At 42.1% G+C, this 16,222-nt stretch overlaps 2 protein-coding genes across 2 annotated transcripts in view; one reads left to right on the forward strand and one right to left on the reverse strand.

The window, feature by feature from the left end:
- The window catches only part of bt (projectin protein bent), a 256,610-nt gene that overhangs the window by 212,852 nt on the left and 27,536 nt on the right, over positions 1–16,222 (reverse strand). The gene's annotated exons all lie outside the window — the stretch shown is intronic.
- LOC109041376 (rho GTPase-activating protein 29) overlaps positions 5,799–16,222 on the forward strand; it is a 54,301-nt gene continuing 43,877 nt past the window's right edge. Inside the window, exon 1 of the mRNA XM_072304614.1 lies at positions 5,799–5,946. The gene's annotated coding sequence lies outside the window, so the exon portion shown is untranslated. The remainder of the gene's footprint in view (positions 5,947–16,222) is intronic.

The following is a 16,222-nucleotide window of genomic DNA, read 5'->3' on the forward strand; positions in this document are numbered from 1 at the left end:
TTTTTTTGAGCTTGGGAGTTGATTTCAGAGAAAACCAGTGGCACCATCGTGTTTCTCGCGAACTTTTACATAAGAATCAAGAGTCAAATCGCAAATCCCTCACACATGTAACATCTCCATTGTCAGTTACGGGGTATTGTTCCTTAGCCCTCGACTTGTAAAATTGCAATTTCCGAATATATTCACTGTGCGACGATTCGGCTGTCGATGCCTTGTCTGCACAGAGAGGAAGGAGAGTGGGGCCCGATATGCAAATTCTCCCCCGCATATTTCTGGGCATGGCAACTAAGTGCAGCGCAGTGGAGGCGGCAGGTGTTAAAATGCACTCCACTCGTCGGCGGTCATCCGATAATTCGACGATTGGCTCGCTTCAGCTCCATCATCTGTCGTCAGAGCTTCTCCTCTTCTCCGTTGGACCGAACCGGCTCGGATTTCACGGTTAGACGACCTTGTGTGCGGGAATTCACGTACGGGGTGATCAAGGGTTGACTAACAATTGGACCGAGTTTATCAGAACGGAACCAACCCAAATTTTCGAAAAAATTTAGATAAAATTATTTTTGAGTTGCACTAGCCGCATATTTTCTTCTGCCAAAAACTGAACCGAAATTTTTTTTTTTTGTGAAAAGAGGGTTTAAAGTTTACTCTTTACATTGAGCCTTAAGCAGGAATAAAACTTCAAACCTCTTGTTGTGTGTTCCTAATGTGGGTCGGTTCCTTTCTGACGAACTCGGTCCAATTGGAATGAATCAAAAGTCCCCTCGCCTCCCCCCCCCCCACCTCTCTTTTTTCGTTTAGTCTACTATTAAGTACATTTTCCAAAAAATTTCATTTTCAGCATCGTAAAATTATAAAGGAAATTTAGTACAAGTTTCAACAAATTCCATTTTGCTTCCGTCACAATTGATGAAACGCATTTTCAGGTTAGAAGAAGGCGGTTACTTTCAAAGCACTGCTTTCATTGGCTCTCTGGAGGAATATTGCCACTCACTGCTGTCTTGCCTGAGACTACGTCATTTTCTGCGCAATTACAGCTTTTTCATATGCCTCGTTTGGATACAATTAAGCTGAATTTCGCTGTTTCAGCTATTTTATTGATTTCATCTGAAAGAGTTAAGACGAATTTTGAAGGAAACTCGATTCAAAAAATTTGACACTTACTGCTCTCTTCGCTATCATGGCAGCGAGCAGCAGCGGTTATTACAGGGAAAAGGGAAATTACGCTCGAAGAGAGGACAGGAAATGTGGCTCCAACCTCTCAACCAAAGATGAATTTCACTGTTTCAGCTATGGAGATGTTGCACGTGTGAGGGATTTGCGATTTGACTGCTGTTTCTCATGTAAAAGTTTGCGAGAAACACGATGGTGCAACTGGTTTTCTCTAAAATCAACTCCCAAGCGCAAAAAAAGCTCTCAAAGTGAGGCAAAAATGAAGGGGATATCCCGCCCTACCCTGAGAGTCCACCTCTACATCAAAACAAACTCTCCATGCAAAGATAGGGAGCAAATACTGCAAATACCAAATACTTATTACCAGGGTTGCCGTGTTTTCAGTTTTGGAGTCCCAAAATGAAGTGGCAGCCCTGTCAATAATGTATTTGCTCCCTATCTTTGCATGGAGAGTTTGCTTTGATGTAGAGGTGGACTCTCTGGGTAGGGCGGGATATCCCCTCCATTTTGGCCTCACTTTGAGAGCTTTTTTTGAGCTTGGGAGATGATTTCAGAGAAAACCAGTTGCACCATCGTGTTTCTAGCGAACTTTAACATAAAAAGCAACAGTTAAATCGCAAGTCCCTTACACCTGCAACATCTCCATTTCAGTGATTTCATCTAAAAGATTAGGCGATTTTTGAAGGAAACTCGCTTTCAAAAATTTGACACTTACCGCTCTCTTCGCTATCACGGCAGCGAGCAGCAATGGTTATTGCAGGGAAAAGGGAAATTACGCTCGAAGAGAGGACAGGGAATGTGGCTCCATTCTCTCGACCTAAGATGTTGGAATGTGCATTGTGGGACTTGACTTGGCCGCTCGAGTCGCCTCTGGCCGGACGCCAGCCGCGGGGCTGCTTCCGCTCCGTGGAGCTCACACGTCGGCGCTCTTCTGGCGTAAGGACGTATCTCCATCTCCAGATGAGCCCCACAAAACGTAGGGTTACATGGAGAACAGGGCTCACGTTGAAACTGAGATACGCTCTTATGTAAGAGGAACGACGACTTTTGCTATCTTCAGCGCGAAAACTGACTTATGGCTCTCGAATCTCAATCGTTGTCGTCGTGGCACTTCGTTGCTTGCGTGACAAAAGGTCGTAAGTGCACTGTGAGATGAGCCCGGGAGGGAATTGAGTTAGATGGACGAAGAGGCTCATCGCCAAGGGTTGTTACATTTTCACGTCGGGAGGGCGACGGCTAGAGTACTCATATAGGGAGAGTTAGAGTCCCTTTCTGGAGAGAGTTGAAACGACGCGGCTTATGGATGTCACAAACGGGAATAAAGATTACACAAAGTGAACGTTTTTCTGAATCTTTGATCAACTCATTTCCGAATTCCTAACTCTGTTCCTTCTCTCATTCCGTTTGTGCCGTGCCGTTCCTTCCTACGCTCTCATGTAAGAGGAACGACGACTTTTGCTATCTTCAGCGCGAAAACTGACTTATGGCTCCCGAATCTCAATCGTTGTCGTCGTGGCACTTCGGGGCTTGCCTGATAAAAGGTCGTAAGTGCACTGTGAGATGAGCCCGGTAGAGCATTGAGTTAGCTGGGCGACAAGGCTCATCGCCAAGGGTTGTTACATTTTCACGTCGGGAGGGCGACGGCTAGAGTACTCATATAGGGAGTTAAAGTCCCTTTCTGGAGAGAGTTGAAACGACGCGGCTTATGAATGTCACAGACGGGAATAAAGATTACACAAATCGGAAGTTTGCTGTAATCTTTAATCAACCCATTCCCGAAACAACAACAAATTCTCTATGCAAAGATAGGGAGCAAATACATTGACAGGGCTGCCACTTTATTTGGGGACTCCACAACTGGAAACACGGCAACCCTGCTAATTATTTGCTCCCTATCTTTGCGCGGAGAGTCTTGATGTGGAGGTGGACTCTCAGGATAGCGTGGGATATCCCCTCCATTTTGGCCTCAACTTGAGAGCTTTTTTTGAGCTTGGGAGTTGATTTCAGAGAAAACAAGTAGCATCATCGTGTTTCTCGCGAACTTTTACATAAGAATTAATAGTCAAATCGCAAATTCCTCACGAATGCAACATCTCTATTGTGAACCAAATTTTCTGAAATCTTTAAAGAAAAAATATTTATAACTTTCCCGGTAAATAGATATTTTATCAAAGGAAATTGGGCAATGCCAGCAGGTTCATACGACAGTCCTCCTTAACACGACACTATGCTTGCATGGAAAGACATCCATAGCCATCTTGACCATGCAATATATCGCATCGGGCTACTTCAAACTTTCAATGATCGGCCCGCTGATGAAGAATTGAATATCGATTTCATTTGCGGCTGTCCATATAGCGCTGTCTCCACTCGTCAAAATGGAAGCTCAAAGTGAATCGATTTAAACGATAAGTGGCTCAAAGTCGGGACTTGATGCGATTGATGAGTGTTGCATCTCAAAATAGAGCGGCGGAACTCTTTTTTGATCAACAATCGCGAGCAGATCGTATTTTTCGGTTCATTTTGAGCTTCCATTTTGACGCCATTTTGACGAGTGGACACAGGGCTCATGGCAGTGGCGTGGCGTGCTTTGCGATAAATTGATTTATCTGCCGTTTAAACCAATGGAGAAGAATCGATGAACAGAGTGTTCGCAACAAACACCTTCATGATCGATTCTTTAACACAGATTCAAACGAGGAGTCGACATATCGACAAGCGCGCCAAGCCAATCGCTATGAGAAACGGTTGAAAAATATCGATTTGCGAATATCGATTCCGCGCCGGGGCGGGGCGCGGGAATTTCGCGTAACGGCTGAGAGATGTCAGGATTTTATGAGTTACGATCGAAAGCAGGGAGGCATTACCGCGCTTATTGCCCAATTCCACAGTGATTATTCCATCGCTCGCCCGGGAAAGAGGGCAATGCCAAAACGGAACCATAAAACCGGTGACGGGCGCGCCATAGGTGTGAATGAGGTCAAAATCCATGTCGAACGATAAATGCCCTCCTGCCGCCCCGCCATTAACGCTCGCCGAATAAAAAATTGCATCCGAAGGCACAGTTAGGGTGGTCGATTGAGCAGTCCATCGTTCTTTGAGGGGATATTTTTACACAAACACGATTGCGGTGGACGCACGGGTCTTAAGACAGTATGTTGGAAATTTTTGCCAACCTCAGTCAATCATGAAACCTTTAAACTCGTTGACCAATCAAAAAGCGGCAGTTTTCCTGTAGTAAAAAGATACGGATGGCCATACTCTGTCTCTAAAGGTACCCTAAATTTTCCGACGGTAAAAATATCCGTATGTTGGAGTTTTTTGCCAACGTGCGTTAAAAATTCAGGATATAGCTGAGAATCTCAATACAGGGGGAAAAAGCTCACTTGAGCTTAGTTTTGCCTCGAAGAGATATGCTGTTTGGTGCAACACTATAGTTACGTCCTAGTGTTGTACGTAACTGGTGTTGCACCAAACAGCATATCTCTTAGAGGAAAAACTGTGCTCAAGTGAGCTTTTTCCCTCTGTATTGAGATTTTCAGCTTTATGCTGAATTTTTAACGCATGTTGGCAAAAAACTCCGACGTACGGATATTTGTACCGTCGAAAAATTTAGGGTACCTTTACCTTTAGAGACAGAGTATGGCCATCCGTACCTTTTTACTACAGGAAAACTGTGCCGCTTTTTGATTGGTCAACGAGTTTAAAGGTTTCATGATGTTCTTACGGCCATAAATAAAGAAACAAGATGGCAACCCACCATACCATTGATAAGAAGCTAAAATTTGACAAAAAATTTATATTATACGGCAGTAACAATTTAAGCTACGAATAACACATGTAAAACATATGAAAACACTGTTGAATCGCCTTTCGCCTTTATCACAGGAGGATGTAAGATGTGCATAATCTCAAACTTGCTTGCTGATAATAGCCATCTTGTTGTGTTTATTTACGGCCGTAAGAACCTCGTGTCAGCCTATTCTCTCGCGACCAATGAAAAACCGGCACAAAAGTGGCCATACTCTGTCTAAAAAGGTACTCTGCCTGCAAGCGCTATGTGCGACCTTTGGTTTGGACCGTCAGTCAAACTGATTGAATTCAACATTTTTTTGAATCAGCCAGCTCCACATACTGTGGAGAGCTAGTTAAGCTAGTTTTTGTCGAAAAAAATGTCAAAATGTTTTGGTGAATTTCCTTGTAGCGTCCGGAATTACCCCATTCCATACGGAATTACCCCACCCGCAATGGGGTAACTCCGGATATGCATCATGGCGGTCGTAATATTGAGGTTAGAGAATTTTCGCGCCAGTATGTTGTTGCCAACGTTTAGTTGGTCACCCTGAGCGATTTGGTTCTCATTTTTTGTTTGCTAACAAGTGATAACGGGGGTTACCATGAAGAGGGAAGAGGCACGATCTTTGAAGAGGGCAGAATTTGGAGTGTGAAGAAATCCGAGAGCTCAGGCGACGCGAGCACAAAGCAGTTTTTGTATGCATGTAAAATGCTTTTAATTGGTTTTTCTTCGTCTAAATTAAAACCCCCACTAAATAAGCTGATTCTGAGTGGCTCCGACTACTTGAATCGGGAGCCAAATGCGACAGTCTCTTTGTCGAGGCGCGCACACATTTCAGCACGATGAATTTCTCACCTGAAGCATGATCCGACATTACAAAGCGGATGATTCATTTCGCTTGCATTCGTGTTGGAGACAACCCGGCTTTGTAATTACTTTGATACACCTGCCATTTCATCGTTATGGTACCTGGGCTCTAGGTGAGTCAATACTTTATTATTAACATGTGTACATCAGGCGCTTCGATTTAAAATTGTGCAATACGCAGAAGACATCTGAGCATCAACGGGCAGAAAGGTCGCATCTTGCAAAATTGTATGTAGTTCGTCAATTTTTTCTTGTCAAAAGTTCAAAGTCGGACAAAAGAAAGAAAAATTAAAGATGAAAAAGAGATATAGTCGTTAAATTTTGTCATTATCTTAGAGTTTTACGGATACATAAAACTTAAAACCTTTTCTTATCGGATCGAACTTAAAAAGCGCGTTTCTGTAAAACTCGGTCCAACAATTGGACGTATTTCTGGCAAACGGAACTATGTGCTTTAAGACATGAGCGCTGAGACCCATAAGTATATATACATAACACGGCTTACGTCATAATGCATGTCAAGAAATTTCCGCACAAAATCAGTCGACAAAACTTTATTTATGGCACAATTTGGCAACACAGCTCAGATAATTGAATTGTATTTCTCTTAATCCATATACTAAAAAAGTTTGGATTTAGAGGGAAACATTTTACTAACCTCGGTTCATCGGAGATAGCTACATTTTTTGTAAAAGATAGTACCGAATAGGAAAGTTTGAGTTTTTCATCTTTTGAGGTCAGGAAAAAAGTTACTAGATAGATGCGGTAGCCGTTCTTAAAAACGTGAGGCTAAAATTTCAGATAAAAAAATTTTGAGAGCTAATTTGAAGGTTCCACCAGCTAACACAATCTGGCGGTTTTCCACCAAAAATTGAAGATTGGCTTCAAATGTGACTTCCCCTATTTCTTCCTCTTTAGGAATAAATTTTCCCTCTCCTGCGCTCTTCTGGGCATCCAAGGTGAACATCTTGGGTATGTCACCCTTCATCTTTATACACCCTCTACGAGCTACGTCGTCAGATGTAGCTTGTGCGGGACATATTTTGTGCGGAAACATCAATCACAGTCTTCGTATAAAAACGTCATAATCCCAGATTTTGTGCGGAAAATGCATGAAAAAGGTATTTTTCATTTTCATGCTAGGTTATTGTCAGTCAAGACAGCCGTAAGTGCTATCTTCTGCATGCTTTCGTGGTTGCGTTTTGGACGTACAACAAACACATTTGCAGGTTAGAAATTTGCAGAAAATGGCGGCCCTGTACTTAAAAGCACTGTTTTCATGGGCTCTCTGGAGGAATATTGTCACTTACTGCTGTCTTGCCTGAAACTACTTCTTTTTTGCACACTCGCGGCTTTTTCATATGTCTCTTTTTTATAAAATTAAGATGAATTTTGCTGTGTTAGCTATTTCAGTGATTTCATCTAAACGAGTGTAGACGAATTTTGAAGGAAACTCGATTTCGAAAATTTGACCCTCACTGGAAAAAAAACACATTGGATCTAGAGTCCAGACTCTTGAAAACATTGACAAGAAAAATGACTCTTGATTCAATCAGATTTAAGCTTAAGTCAAAAAGAAATCCGATCAAATTAAGAGGCTTGGTTCTAGCGCAGTTTTCAGCAAAAATGAGGCATTTCTGATTGGATGCACTCCCTTATCCGCCAACAAGGCGGCCCGCGCGTAACATGCATGGCGCCTTCTACATCGACAAATACTTCCAATGCTACACCGTTACACACATGCACCGATGTGCATATTGCCTATACTGCGCCTGTCAGAGTATACCGTTTATCCGCGATTTGTGGTCATCTGAACCGGCAGAGTTCGGTTCGTATGCTCGCAAACTTCGTTTATTTGAACCATAATCTTTGGAACTTCATGGAACCCGAAGTTCACTCTCTCCGTGAAAGCTATGATGCTCATGAGACATTATCCGGTCAGAAATGAGTGCCTGTATAGGGAGAGTACGGACATGTCGAAATCGTGTCGTTACAATTGAAACACTGAATCACTCTACATAATTTGACTTCATAGGTTGGCTGCCTTCTTGGGCCCTAAAGCCTTCAGACGTCGCCATATTTCCTTTAATAGAATTTACTGGGAAAATTGTGAGTATTTTTCTTCAAATTTTTCGGACAATTTTGTTTGCAATTTGATCTGTAATATCTGACAATTTCAAGGGATAATACGCATAGCTTTCCTCAAACATAAATGGACCGCGTGAAACAGAAACAGATCAAGCCGCATCAGCTATTGCCAAATTCAATTGGGTAATTTAATTTTTTCCAGAAAAACGGAAGTGCGGATTTTCGGGCAAGTCTCAGTGAATTTTCTCCATAGTACGTGGCAAATTCCTTAAAATTTTCGAAGAAATCCGCACAAATGGACGTATTTTTGCCAAACGGAACTATATATGCGTTCAGACATGCACTGGAAAAAAAACACATTGGATCTAGAGTCCAGACTCTTGAAAACAGTGATAAGAAAAATGCTCTTGATTCAATAGGATTTTTGCTTGAATCAAAAGGAAATCCGCTCTAATTAAGAGGCTTGGTTCTTGATTTAAGCTTAAATCTGATTGAATCAAGAGTATTTTTTCATGTCGATGTTTTTAAGAGCCTGTGCTCTAGATCCAATGTGTTTTTTTCCAGTGCTTACTGCACTCTACGCTATCACGGCAGCGTGATTGGACCGCGTAGCGACAAGGGGACGCGGCCCCGTATTGTCCCATTAAAGAGCAAAGCCGCTCAGCGTGCCGAGCCTTTACATCCATTTCCGGTTAGTCATTTCCGGCGATTGTGTAATCCGCCGATCGGATCGTGAAACTGCTAATTGTGCAACGGGAGGGGCGACCCCTCCCCTCCCTCGCCCCGCGGGGCCGGGAAATTTTGGCGGATGTCACATCCGTTACGCACAGCGCTGCCAGCGCCGGGGGAACCGGCCGGGCTCCCCGAAGTTTCCGGGCGGGAACCCCGCGCACCGCGGCAACAGGTGTTTCATTCATGGGTCCGATGTGTGACTCCGACACTTGGGCCGTTTCATTGATTAGCCGTGTCAGGGATTATTTTTAGAGCCCGAGTCATCCCTCCTGGACCGGGCGCAGGTGAGCTGAAAGATTCATGCGCCTTTGCCCGTCGACTCACGCTTCGATTCTCAATTAGGGATAATTTACAGCGGAAGTTACCGAGCATCGAATCATCGGCGAGAATCTACGAGAGTGCAGGTTAGATTTTCAATTTTTGGCGAAAAATTCACCGAAAAAAGAGTTCCGGGCTACACAGACACACCGTTTGTTCCGGAATCAGAGGCCGGAAGTTCCGGGTACTGGAGCTGTAGCTTCGATTGCTCCGGATGCTACGCCCGGAACTCCCGGCTTCCGGAGGCGAGACTCTAAAAGAGTGCAGGTTAGATTTTCAATTTTTAGCTAAAACTTCACTAAAAAAAGTTACGGACTGTATAGACGTACAGTCTGTTCCGGAATCAGAGGCCGGAAGTTCCGGGTACTGGAGCCGTAGCTTCGATAGCTCCGGACGCTATGCCCGGAACTTCCGGCTTCCGGAACATCGGCGAGACTTTAAAAGAGTGCAGGTTAGATTTTCAATTTTTGGCGAAAAATTCACTGAAAAAAGTTACGGGCTGTATAGACATACCGTCTGTTACGGACTCAGAGGCCGGAAGTTCCGGGTACTGGAGCTGTTGCTTCGATTGCTCCGGACGCTACGCTCGGAAGTTCCGGCTCCTGAGCCCAGAACGCGGCCGGTACGTCTATATAGCCAGTAAGTATGGCTTCTACGGCCGGAGTTTTTTCAGTGCAGCGGGCTGATTATTGAAATCGGACGTATTTCTGCCAAACGGAGCTATGTGCATTAAGACATGAGCCCTGAGATGCATAAGAATATATGCATAATAGGGCTCACGTCATCATGCACATAGTTCCGTTTGGCAGAAATACGTTCAATTTATAGACTGAGCTACGGAGAAATAAAGCTAAAGGAAAATGGGGTGTTCCAAAAGTCCCTTTCACCTCTTCTAACTTTTTACTTAATTGAGGTAAAGATTTGAAACTTCGGGCATGTTCGAAGGTCAGAAGGAGCTACTTTCCAGCCTTCCTAAAATTTTCAGGTAGGCCCCTTGAGGGGGCAACGGACCCCCAACTTTTTCTTTCAAAAGGGAAGACCCCCTTTGTGATACCTCGTTCGAAAGAAAAAAAGAAAACTGTTCGCGGAAATCCGCGGTCAATATAAACCGTTTCAAAATGGCGGCCGGTTAAAGTTCATAATGATGTTCAAACGATAATGTTCAAAATGAAGTTGTTTGAGGGAAAAGGTTCATTCATAGAAGTACCGAATAGTTCGTTCGTACTTCGTACTTACCATATCGACGGTGAAACTACCAAACCACGTATCTCGGTTTGCGACGTCGCAGACTTCCTGTCATACTTTATTTTTTAAATGAAAAACTACTTAACATCCAGTCTTGAAAATTTCTGTGATTTTTCCTCTTTGTGCGGAGAAAATTCCGTGAAAATTTCAAGGAATGATATTGATTTGGTCTACTTCAAAAAAATAAAATGTGAGCGCAGATTTTTAAACACCGCAAACGAGATACGTGGTTTGGTAGTTTCACCGTCGATATACTTTTCCATCAACGTCTATACATCTTTGACTTTTAGAACTACCGAAAGTTTTTTTTCACCCTTCTTCATTTAGAAGTAACGGAAAGTTCGTTTCATTGAAGTGACGTAACTTATTTTTTCATTAGCTGCTATGAATCTTTCTTCTCTTAACGACCGCAACTGTGTTCTCCCCTCCCGTCAATAAACACTTTCTCCCACGGTCAACTGGCACTAAACCCCGCCGTTATTCAGCTCGGCCGCAACATTGTACCGGCCTAACAAACCAAATTAATGATTAAGTCCTCCCCGTTCTCTGCACAACACCAATCTTATTTCCCGGAGTTATGAAAATCTGCCAATAAAATAGGTGTAACTCCGCATGCCCGCGACGATTCTGCCGTCCTACGGGAAAGCGTTGTGCGAAAGTTCCAGAGTTGCCAAATTTCTGAAGATCAAAAGTATATTTTTGAGCAGAGTTATGAATAGTTTTCCTTGACTTTTCAGGGAGCTCCAAGTGGAGTTGCTAACAGAATTATATGAAAAATTGGAAGGAAAATCTTTATAAGTTTACCGAGAAATTCGTGTTTTATCAAAGGAAATTTGGCAATGCCGGAAGGTTCATACGACGTTTTTCCCTGGCACGGGAGAGTTTTCAGCGTTTTTTCTCGACCGAGAGCTCACAGCGGAATGCGCCGAGAGGCGCTAAAAACGAGGTATTTGTGCCAAAAATCCGATTGTCAATACTGCCCTTTTGAACAAAAAGCACGCATCAACGTGGAGTTTCCCGCGGAGATAAGCTATTCCTGCTTAGCCGGGCGGTGTATCGGATGGACTTAGTCGCTTTTTAAGTGGGACATCGCAGTTACTGTGTGTCTACAGTCGAATATTCATTCTAATCCCATGCCATGTTATGAGTTCAGTTTATTCTCTCAGCTTTGTAAATTTGATACGTGAATGGGTCACTAAACTACGAACGGATTTTGACTTGCGAATACATTTTGTCAAAGGTAAATGACGAGTAGGACACGACGCGCACGTACTAAAAATGCGATAATTAACTCAGAAACCGAGAACTACATGGTTCAATAAGCGCGACTTTTCCGCAAAAAAACGCCCCATTTTCGCACCGAACCCAATGACATCATCCGGCACCAATCAGAAACGAGCACGGGTTTCCACCAGTGGCGAGGCGTGCTTTGTGATATATTGAATGATCTTCCCTTTAAACCAACGGAAAAAGATCGATAAACAAGGTGTTCGCAACGAACACCTTAGGTGATTCGATGGACGCCATATTTTGTGTCAGAACGGCATGCGATATATCTTATCATCTGGTTCCATTTTTTCAACTCGAATGCTATACTTTCTCTCTGAAAAAACCACTCCTTTAATACGTTGAATTTTTTTGTTAAAATTGGTAAGTGAGTGCTTTAGTCTCCTGACAACAGAATTGCGATCTCAAAATTGGAGAAAAATGACGAGTAGCTGAAAAAATTGAACCAATTGATGTGATATATCGCATGCCGTTCTAACACAAAATATGGCGTCCATCGAATCACCTTAAACCAACGGAAAAGGATCGATAAACAGGGTGTTCGCAACGAACACCTTAATAATCGATTTTTCACCATAGGTTTAAATAGGAGAAATATCGATAATCGATCATTCTCACTCCGCCACCGCACCGTGAGTATTTCAGAAGGACTGGATTTGCACCAAATTCAGCGCGAATGTTAATTCAGACTCAGATTGCGCGGCAGATCGCTAAAAAATGTATAAATCTTAAAGCCGACCGTCTCGAGGCGGGATAAAGTGTCTGCAGAAGCAGATATAGGTACTTTTAGTATGATATCTCTCCAGCTGAGAAAGTGGTTGGGAAGTTTGCCAGTCTCGCCCAGAAATTTGTTGAACTTTCATATCTTATATGTACTTCAGAGAAATTTAGGGATAAGTTCTTTCACAATTTTAGACTGAGACCATTTTGACCATTTTTGTGGTTACTTATAGCCTATCTTGAACAATTTCCTCCTGCAAGATGAAGTCCGGTACAAAATGAACTTCCGTATTTGGACGGAGTTAAACAGAAAGGAACCAAGCCACATCGGGATCGAACCGAGGAAAAGAGGTTTAAAGTTTAGCTCCTGCATAAGACTCAATGTAAAATATAAACTTCGAGTTCAATTTCTGCAAACTTTGCTCCAACAAAAACTTTCAATTTTTGGCGATAGATAGTAGAGCAGTGGTTGAGTTCAAAACCACTCATAACTCAATTTTTTCCAAAATGTGGGTTGGTTCCTTTCTGCTTAACTCAGTCCATTTATGGTGACTTTGGGTTACTTTGAGTTTTTTGGTCAGATGAACCCTACGATTTGGGAACTGTAGATTGGTGGTTGACTACAAAGTAACACACGTGGAGCGGTTGTTCGATAGGCTGGCGGAGAGTGAAACTGTCTAATTGGACGTATTTCTGTCAAACGGAACTATATGCATTAAGATATGAGCCCTGAGACCCATAAGAATATGCGCATAACAGGGCTCACGTCATAGTCCCGTTTGATAGAAATACGTCCAATTACTATATTCTCGTCATAGCATCAATAACATGGAATCTTACGGGAGTTTTTACAATAAATGACTTAGCGTTGATTTGTGTCGCAAACTCACTTGAAGAATGGCTTTTCATATCCGGACACTGATGGTCAAACAGTTGGTTCTGAATTTGATATGAGTCCTTACTCAGCAACAGTCCTACGAGAAACTATGAAAACCGACCATCCACGTTCTAACCTGATTGCTACTCCTGGTTTGTTACAAATTTCATTGTTGGCGCAGCATAGGATCAACCTATCTACAGTTTCTAGACAGTTGCTTTGGCATTGATGCAATTAAACAGCCTGAACAGAAAGTTGAGAAATGCTCTGTTCTGCGGATAAATCGTGCCAATAATCGTGCCAAACATAGTGCGATCAGCTTGAGACGTGCATTCGCACCTACAAGACTGTAGGAATACTTCACGCATTGCGCCGAACACGCACTGCGGATTAATCGCGCCAATAATCGCACCAAACTTACTGCGATCAGCGTGAAAATTGTATTAGCGCCTACAAGACTGTAGGAATACTTCACGCATTGCGCCAAACACGTACTGCGGATTAATCGCGCCAAACTTGGTGCTATTACCTTGAAACGCATTAGCGCCTACAAGACTGTAGAAATACTTCACGCATTGCGCGTAAGCCACGGTGCGCGCCTCAATCGTTGAATATTCGTAATTTCTCGGTGTAAGACCTACCGTCTGTTGTGTTCACAATCTTAGACCAGTGTGCACAGCGAGCCTGCGATCCCAGGATCGTTCAGATTTTTTTACAGTCCCATGAAAGACCATGGAAACTTACCATCCTCGTCCTAACCTAATTGTTGCTCCTGGTGTGTTACGAAGTTCACTGTTGACGTAGCATAGGATCACCCAATGTATAGTTTCAAGATCGTTGGATGAACCAAAATGATTTGGTTGATCGAACAAATTTTTTGTTAAGGTGATTCGATGGACGCTACATTTTGTGTCGAATGACATGCGATATATCGCATCGATTAGTCCATTTTTTCAGCTACTTGCCACTATTCTCGAATTTTGAGATCGCGGTTCTTCTGTCAGGAGACTAAAGAATTCATGTACCAAATTTGACGAAGAAATCCAACGTAATAAGGGCAGAGTTTTTTCCAGAGGAAAAATAACGCGTTTGATACTGATATCGAAACTGCACTCGAATGCGATATTTTTTCTCTAAAAAAAACCCTGCCTTCATTACGTTGAATTTCTTCCTCAAAGGTACATGAATTCTTCAGTCTCATTACAATAGAAGTTCGATCGCTTAAAATTCGAAAAAAAATGACAAGTAGCTGAAATTATGGAACAAATCGATACGATATATCGCACGCCACTCTAACACAAAAATGGCTTAAAACAGTGTTGCCAACGTCCAAAATCGCCACTGGTCTCGTTGAACTTGACTCCGGGACAGAAATTGCATTTTAAATATTACTGCCGTGCTGAGGAAAAACGCTGTATGAACCTTCAGACGTTGCCAAATTTTCTTTGATAAGATACGAATTCCCTGGGAAACTTATGAATATTTTCCTTCCAAATTTTCAGGTAACTTTGTTCGCAATTTGACCTGAAATTCCTGAAAATTTCAAGGGAAAATATTAATAACCTATCACAAAAATAAACATTTTATCGAAGGAAATTTGGCAACGCTCGAATGTTCATACGGCGTTCTTCCTTAGCACGGCAGATTACCTCCTACACCATTTTCATCCCACCCACGCATTGAACATGAGCTGCGTGACGAGTCAGAAACGTCCTCATGTCGTACTGGTAGGCTCATAAATCCCCGGACTTTGGGAACAAATTCGGGGGAGATCAATTTCGGACGGCGCTTGACGTGTTTCCTGAACGTGCATTTCCGGCACAACGATCGTAATGACATCCGGCGCGAGTCGATGAACTTGTCCGACAAGAGAAAAACATAACTCGATATTCGCATGAGCTCCGGGAAACAAAGAATCATACGGAACACAGAGCTCATCTTAAAGTGGAATTAGGTAAGCTCCTACGCCAACGGAGAGACAAACTCTGCCCGTGCTGAGAGAAAAACGCCATATGAGCATTGGGATGTTGCTTTTCTGTCGAGAAAATACGAATTCCTCAAAAATTTAGCGAATAGTTTTCGTGGAATTTTCCGAAGAATTTTACTTGCAATGGATTTGCACGTACACTGGAAAAAAAAACACTTTGGATCTAGAGTCCAGACTCTTAAAAACATCGGCAAGAAAAAATACTCTTGATTCAATCAGATTCAAGCTTAAATCAAGAATCCAGCCTCTTAATTTGAGCGGATTTCCTTTTGATTTAAGCTTAAATCTGATTGAATCAAGAGTATTTTTTCTTGTCAATGTTTTCAAGAGTCTGGACTCTAGATCCAATATGTTTTTTCCCAGTGTATCTAAAGTTCGATACATTTAATGCGTGTAAGCGGAAACTAATAAATTAGCTACGCACGAGGATGTCCTTGGTTTTTAAATCGAACAACAGAACTATTGGAGGAGATAATGCGACAATAAGGCGTAATCTACTAAAATGCAAGGTTTTAAATGGGAAATGCCCATCACGTCATCAGAATCACGTCAATCACGCCAATCCCGCCATTACGTCACGGAGACGTCATATCACGGTAAGGCGGTATTTTTTTTTTATTTACAACATTAGAAAGAACATTATGAGAAATATAGCACACTCTGCTCATTCAGCAGAGGGAATGAATTTTTTCCGTGAACATTATCCGAAATTTTATCTATTGGATCTAAAAATTTCAAGAAAAGCACACTCATTATTTTTTTTTTTTTTTTAAACATTTTGTAAAACATTTTTTTAAATCTTTTTCGCGAATATTTACCCTCCATTTTATCTATTGGATCTAAAAATTTCCAGCAAGCCTACTCATTTTTTTAAAAAATCTCTTTTGTGAATGTTACCCACCATTTTATCTATTGGATCTAAAAATTTCAAGAAAAGCACATTCATTATAATTTTTTTTTTTTTGTTTTAAACATTTTGTAAAACATTTTTTTAAATCTTTTTCGCGAATATTTACCCTCCATTTTGTCTATTGGATCTAAAAATTTCCAGCAAGCCTACTCATTTTTTTAAAAAATCTCTTTTGTGAATGTTACCCACCATTTTATCTATTGGATCTAAAAATTTCAAGGAAAG

Source organism: Bemisia tabaci, chromosome 9 (assembly GCF_918797505.1).
Source record: "Bemisia tabaci chromosome 9, PGI_BMITA_v3".
NCBI lineage: Eukaryota > Metazoa > Arthropoda > Insecta > Hemiptera > Aleyrodidae > Bemisia > Bemisia tabaci.